This window comes from Macrotis lagotis, chromosome 1, assembly GCF_037893015.1.
Source record: "Macrotis lagotis isolate mMagLag1 chromosome 1, bilby.v1.9.chrom.fasta, whole genome shotgun sequence".
NCBI classification, from domain to species: Eukaryota; Metazoa; Chordata; class Mammalia; order Peramelemorphia; family Peramelidae; genus Macrotis; species Macrotis lagotis.
This window is the reverse complement of record NC_133658.1, coordinates 188,802,352-188,810,468: the sequence shown is the minus strand read 5'-3', so window position 1 is coordinate 188,810,468 and position 8,117 is coordinate 188,802,352.

Genomic DNA, 8,117 nt, shown 5'->3' with positions numbered 1-8,117 from the left:
AAAAAAAGAGCTATTCCCCAACTGACATATGGTCAAAGGATATGCAAAGGCAATTTACAGATGAGGAGATCATAGCCATATGAAAAATTGCTCTAGAGAAATGCAAATTAAAGCTTCTCTAAGGTACCACCTCACAACTCTCAGACTGGCCAATAGGACCAGAAAGGATAATGATCATTGTTGGAAGGGTTGTGGGAAATCTGGGACACTTACACTGCTGGTGGAGCTGTGAACTCATCCAACCTTTCTGGAGAGAAATTTGGAACTACACCCACAGGGCAACAAAAATGTGCATACCTTTTGATCCAGCAATACCACTACTGGGTCTTTACCCTGAAGAGATGATGAAAAAAGGGTAAAAACATCACTTGTACAAAAATATTTATAGCAGCCCTGTTTGTGGTGGCAAAGAATTGGAAATCAAGTAAATGTCCTTCAATTGGGGAATGGCTTAGCAAACTGTGGTATATGTATGTCATGGAACACTATTGTCCTATTAGAAACCAGGAGGGATGGGAATTCAGGGAAGCCTGGAGGGATTTGCATGAACTGATGCTGAGTGAGATGAGCAGAACCAGAAAAACACTGTACACCCTAACAGCAATATGGGGACGATGATCAACCTTAATGGACTTGCTCATTCCAACATTGCAACAATCAGGGGCAATTCTGGGCTGTCTGCAATGGAGTGCCATCTGTATCCAGATAAAAAGCTGTGAAGTTTGAACAAAGTTCAAGGACTATTCCCTTTAATTTAGGAAACGAAACCAGGTATCTTATTGTCTGATCTTGTTAATTCTTACACTTTTTGTTTCTTCCTTAAGGATATGATTTCTCTCTCATGACACTCAATTTGGATCAATGTACAACATGGAAACAAAGTAAAGACTGACAGATTGCTTTCCGTGGGGGGGGGGGGGGGGGGGGGGAGAGTAAGATGGGGGGGAAATTGTAGGACTGAAATAAACTTTAATAAAAATATATAAATAAATTTGAAAAAAAGAACATGAACCGATGCTGTATGAAGCGAGCAGAACCAGGAAAATATCATATACATTAACTGCAACATTGTGAGATGATCAGCTACGATGTACACAGCTCCTTTCATCAGTTCAGTGATCAAGGACAATCCTGAGACCTGTTATGAAGGATGGCATCTACATCTATAGAAAAAACTGAACCTGAACACAGAGCAAAGTATACAAAGTTCATTTTTTAAAACTTCTTTTAAGTTTTCTCTTTCTTTCTCAAGGTTTCCTGCCCTTGGTTGTAATTCTTTTTTCACAACTTGACTATTGTGGAAATATATTGAACAGTACTGCACATATATAATCTATATCTGATTGTTTGCTGCCATGAGGAAGGGAGGGAAGGGAAGGTGGTAAAAACATGGGGAACTCAAAAGCTTACAAAAAGATGAGTTTTGAAAACTATCTTTGCACATAATTGGAAAAAAGATAAAATAAAAATTAGAAAAAATTCTTGTCCAGCTAAAGGTCAATAAAAAATTCCTACAAATAAAATGAATATGTTTTAAAAAGAGCAAAAATATTGTCTCACGACAATATGACTCAACACTATACTGAACAAACTACCACAGGGATTTTTTTTTTTTACAGGGCAAGATATAACAAAATTTATTTTAAAAGAACAAGGTAAGGGGCGGCTAGGTGGCACAGTGGATGGAGCACCGGCCCTGGAGTCAGGAGGACCTGAGTTCAAATTCGAACTCAGACACTTAATAATTAACTAGCTGTGTGGCCTGGGGCAAGGCGCTTAACCCCATTTGCCTTGCAAAAAAAAAAAAACCTTAAAAAATGCCTGGGGCCAAGAAATGAAGCTTCATGGTCATGGAATAGCCAGGAAAACTGTATCACTGGAGCGAAGAGTATATGAGAGAAGGCTGGAGAGGCAGCAAATTATGAAGGGCTTTGAATGCAATCTCAGGGAAGGTACATCAATTAGTGTAAACTTTCTGAGTTCTTTCCTTCTCCATACAAATCCTGGAGGTACTGACAGGATTATTCAGGGTAAAACACTTAAGTACACAGTGTATATAACTGTGTGTGTATACACACATACACACAAATAGACCAGGGTAGTTTCTACATCCTCAACCTCCTGGGTCCAATGTGAGCCCAAGATTATGTTCCCAAAGCTTATGTATATCTTGGCCTGAACACCTAGGTCTCTGACCTTGTCTTCCCAAATTATTTCTATTTCAATAATTCAATAAGGATTTATCAAATGCCTTGTTAGGGCTACAGCTAAGCATTGGGTGATATATTAAAAAAAAAATCCTACCCTCAAGTGCTAGACGAATGGGGAAGACAACGCGTAGACAAACACAAAGCAAGTTGGTAGAGAACAGCAACTCTGGGAGCGCAGGGGTTCTTAAGGAGATTGGGGGAGCGGAGGGCAGGGGTTCTTATGGAGATTGGGGAGGGGAGGGCAGGGGTTCTTATGGAGATTGGGGAGGGGAGGGCAGGGGTTCTTAAGGAGATTAGGGAGGGGTTCTTAAGGAGATTGGGGGAGGGGAGGGGTCTACTGACCTTTACAGAAGTTCACCTGAGATACCCACGAGGTTGCTGGCGCGTCCAGGGTTCCAGAACTTGCAAAACTCGGGTGGAAGTGGGCCCAAGAGGCTGCTGGAATGAAGAGGGGGGCTCAGGGGCTCGACCTGGGGCCCCGGAACCGGGACCCCCCAGGGAAAGCCGCCCCACCCTCGGCTTAACGGGCGAGACACGTCCCCCGGGATGGGGAGCGGGAGGCCGGGGGCAGGAGGGGAGGGAGCGGGCGGTAGCGGGCGGTAGCGGGCAGGAGCTGGCGGGCCTGGAGGGGCGGAGCCAGCCCACGTGGAAGCCACGCCCCGGGTGCCTCCGGCACTCTGCGGCTCCCAGCGGCTCCCGCGCGAGGAGCGCGTCCAATGGGGCGGACGGGGCAACGGAGGGCCTGCTGATTGGATAAGAGAACGGGGGGCGGGGTTAGGAGCGAGGTGGCGCAGCTGGGATGAAGCGGGAGGGGGGGGGGAGGGGCGGTCAAGGCCAGGGAGAGGCGCTAAAAGGAAAAGAAGGGGAGATGGAGCCTAAGCCAAGTCCCCTCGTGCCCCGCCGTTACCACCAAAGGCTCGGCAGGAAGAGGCGGACAAAGGGAAAGCAATGGAGCACAGCCGGACTCGGCGTCTGTGGGGCCGCCGGCTGCTGCCTGCTCCTCTGCCCGTCCTACAGGCCTTGGCGGGAAGCCTCCCCGGGGGGGATTTAGGCACTCCCGAGGCCATCCGTTTCTCTCGGGGATTCCTCCTGCCTAAATTGTCCTTCTTTCTAGTTCCTTCTCTAGGGCCAGAACAGCTCAATCCTCCTTCCCTTTTTTCCTGGCAAGGCCGTGGGGTTAAGTGGCTTGCCCAAGGTCATTACTAAGCCGGGGGCCGGTGCTCCATCCTCTGCGCCACCTGGCCGCCCCCCTTTCCCTTTTCAAGAGCTTGATAAGAATACAGTTCCACAAGACTGAGCATCCCTGCTTTGTTTCACTTATTGGCTTCCAAGGACCGGCTAGGTCCTCCCAGACCTCAGCCTAATGTTTTGTTTCTTATCCATTTATCTTGTATGGATCTTCCTAAATTGTAGCAATTTAGAACTGAATACTGTGGTCTTCCAAGTGTTATCTGACCTGCTGCAGAGGATTGAACTGATTGGCTCACCCACTCCATCATCTTGGGCCGGGCATTTCATCTCTCCACCTCAGTTTTCTCCTTTGAAAATTAAAGTAGTTGGTCAATGGAAGGGAAGATCTAGTCGGAGGGCATGAGTTCAAATCTATGAGGCTTGCTGTGTCAGAAAAACTACTTAACCTCTTTGGTATTCATTTTTTTCTTTTGTAAAACCTGAGAGATAAGATGCTTATCTAATAGTTCTTCTAGATTTATGATCTTATGGTCTCCAAGATACTTTTAGATTTGACATTCTATACATCTCAGACAAAGAGAAAGACAGAAAAGAAGATGCCCTGCCTTCTTATAAGCCTTAGGTCCTCTCACTCAATCAGTAGCATTTATTATTATGTACTGGGCAATAGTCACAGATTTTTGCTTTGGGGGGATGGGGGGGGCGGAAGGATGGCGGCAGGATTGGTGCTAGTGCCTAGCCAAAAAAGGAATAGACCAAACTGTCAAAGAACCTGCTTTCTATTAGGGAGACACGTAGAAAGACGCAAACATACAAAATAAATACAGAGTCATTTGGAGGGGAAGGACTTGCAGCTTTGAGAATCTGGAAAGGCTTGATAATGGAGGTGGTACCTGAAATGGGCTTGAAAAAAACTAGGAATACTAAGGAGTAGAGCTGAGGAGGTAGTACATCCCAGGTAATGGTGGAAAGCCATAGGAAGTGAAAGCAAATAAACATTGTATGGCTCTGTTAACTGCTTTACAAATGATACTTCATTCTATCCTCACAACAGCCATTTGAGATAGGTTTTGTAATGATCCTCATTTTACAGTTAAGAAACTGAAGCATCCTATTGCCCATTGGATAATGCCCTTGGAGAGGCCCCTAAAATCAAATAGTTAATGCAAAGGTATAGATCAAGTTTCATCCTTTGGATTAGGGTAGGCTTTAGAAAGTTACAAAGGAGCCCTAGGCTGTATAGTCAAATAACCTGAGTTTGAATCTTTTTATTTTATACCTGAGTGATTCTGAACAAGTCACTTAAGCCTCTCCTGGGCATCAGTTTTTTTATCTGTAAAATGAGGAGGACTGGGACTCAATGTACCTGACAGTGGCTTCCAGCTCCAAATCTCACATCTAGCTATGGAAGATTTCAAAGGAAGATTAGATTCTTATGTTTCAATTTTACAGTAATTTTTGAAAGAAGTTCTAGAAAGTATACATACACGTAAACGCTCCCAAGTAGTATAAAAGTTTGAGTGAATGCACTATTTCACACATTTGTCTTTATGTCAGCATCTCAGGCCTGGTCCTTATAAAGTAATTATTAAATTTTAAACTTTGAAGCCACTAAGTAGGGAATCAGTGGTGATTTGGCAGCTAAAAACCAATGTTATCTTAGACTTCATCCAGAACAAGGAAAATGATGGTTTTGTTATACTTGTATGACCCATTTTGATTATTGTATTCACTTCTGGGTGCCACCCTTTAGTATACTGAAATGTTACTCAAAGTTCAGGGAACTAGGAATGTTTGGCTAAGAGAGACTTTGTTTATAAACCACTAAACTAGGTACACAAATGGATAGAGCATCTGGACCAGGAAGACTTGAATTCAAGATCTGTCTCAGAAGGCAGCTGTGAACCTAGCAAATCACTTAACTGATGACAGGGAAATGAGTGGTGCTTAGTGAGTGGTTTAACACCTGGTTCCAGGTATTCTTCAGTACATATGCCACAAGGGTGCCCCCCCCAAGGAGTGGCTAAAACAGTACTCTGCACATGGGTGGCATTCTACTCACTAGTCCTTTCCTGTCCCAAAGGTCTTGACCTTCAAAGTGCAACATGGCCTTCCCTGTGCCCTGCTTCATAACCACTAGCTACCTTAGTTTCCTCACTTGTAAATTGGGGGTAATAATAGTACCTACCTGCCAGGGTTGTTATGAGGCTATGGTTTAGAAATTATGTAACTTCAGTCCCAAAGACCATTGGTATCAGATTCTCCCTTTATTGGTGGAGATGAATTTATGAACAAGACTCTTCACTCTACATCTGACTTCCAAGTTTTAAGGGAAGATAGAAGATTCCAATCCCACCTCAGGTGACTAAAGAAAAATCCTTTGGAAAGAAGCCAACATTAATGGAACTGGCAGTCTCCAACATGTCTATAATCCAGCTTGTTACACTAGAGATTTAGGGAGCTTCCCCTTGATAAGATACAGGACTGTTTGAACTGAGTTACCTCGTGACTAATGAGAAACTCTATTGTTTTATCCAGTATGTTTTCTCTTACAATGTCTTTGATTTCTGTTTTGCTTCAAATTGGTTAAATCTTATAAAGTGCTATGTGTGTTTGTTATGGAATTGGTTATTTGATAGAAAAGGGATCAAGCCTTGGATAAAAAGCTTGAGGTCCTTCTCCCCCATTAAGGAGATGTCAGAAGTTGAAGTGAAAATTATAACTACTAGACTAAGAATATTTAAGGGAGCAGAAAAATATAATTCTTGCCCAGTATCTTCCCGCCCCCCCCCCCAGGAGATCAGAATGACTTCAGGTCCAACCTCCTGCTTCCCCTTCTGGCAAGAGGAGAAGGTGGGGAGAGAGAAAAGACAAAAAACACTTATTCTGCCTCTTTTTTCATCCAGCCCCAAAATTACTTTGTATCTAGTCTTCCCATTCATCATAAAACCTTTATAAATAATAGCTATCACCTTTTTTAAGTACCTCAAAACAATTTTTAAAGCTATACTTAGAACAAAGACTAAATACCATTTTAGTACCATAATTACTTGCTATGTAAGTCACTTGGTTCCTCTTATACAATTTCCTCCCTTTACACCTTCTGCTTTATATTTAGCAGCTGCTTAAAATTTAGATGCTTAAAGACTTTTAGTTATTCAATAAAAACACTAAATATCTCCTTCTGGGTACTCCCAGTCCCTCATGCTTTCTGCAGCTGAAAATACTCAAGTAACCATTAACTCTTTTTAAAGAGAGATGCTCAAAATGTGTCTGTTGCTGGTTCACTCATGTAATTCCCTCCATTTCTATGATTAAGCCCTCCTATTACCCATTTGGATTCTGAAATTATGATTTTTTGAAAGCAGCACAAAAGTACAGCTAAACAGCCATCACTGTCCACTCCTCAAGGGCCAATCAACTTCTCTTATACTCCCTGGGTATCTCAGATCCCATGTAACTTCTCTCACCATTTCAGAATTGGTCAATCAGGAAATGAGGGGAAAATTGACAAAAGAGCATGGAAAAGATAGGAAAAGAAGTGGTTATGAACCAAAGTAGAGCTGGATGTGTATTCATTTTGTCATGGAAAGACATTTTCTACCCCATTCACATAATCTTATCCCTGGAGAAGCCTCAGTGACTGCTTTGTAATTGGCTGTAGACCTCAGATACTAAAGAAATTTTGGGCCCTCAGGCCTATCTCTTAAATGATAGCAGTGACCACATGAAACACAACTAAGAGATGAGATAGCCTAGATGCACTAAGAAATGGGAAACTCACCCTTGAAGTAAGATATTCTGTACCTCCCTGGAGATGTATAGATGGGGAGCCTGGAGGAGAGACAGGTGTTGCTAATTGAACACAAAGGGATGGCAGAAGGGGGAAGCATGAAAGACAGATATAGATTCAAATGTAAAGAGAAATTTTGAGTCTATGCTTTCTTTTTGTCAGTATGAGCCTTCTTTCCCAAACCACTTTGTCAACAAGTAGAAAGGCATTGTCTTTATTCCTGAATAAAGTGTTGGGCAGATACTATTGTAATTGGTTTCATTCTCGTTTCTCTGCTAATTAAGTAGGATCAAATATTTATAGCTAAACAGAGCTTTTAGAGTCTTCTAGGACTTCTAAACAATGAGCAAACTAATTCACAGAAAAGTTTGGGGGCTGTTGTGGAGCCAGATTATATCAGATTTCAAACTAATTATTAAATGTTAAATGTAAGCATTTACACTTTGGAAATTGGCATATGCAACAAATCAGGGCTTGAGGTATTGCTTGTTTATTGTCTAGACTCAAAAAATGGAGAAAATATTCATGATGCAGATTAAACTTAAAACTGTATCATATATTTTTGAAAATTTATCAACATTAGATGTAATTATTTGCCCAAGATCACGTAGATTATTATTTTTTTTTTTTTGCAAGGCAATGGGGGTTAAGTGGCTTACCCAAAGCCACAAAGCTAAGTAATTATTAAGTGTCTAATGCTGGATTTGAACTCAGGTACTCCTGACTCCAGGGCCAGTGTTCTATCTACTGCTCTATCCTAGCCACCCCATCACAGAGATCATTAATAGTAGAGCAAGGATTGACTCAGTTTCTTTTATTGAATCCAACATTCTTTTCATTGTTTTTCTCCCTAGAGCATATAACTGTTTCAGCATTTCTTTGCCAGTGTTGCCTGAGTACCTGTGGACTGAAACATTGTGAGG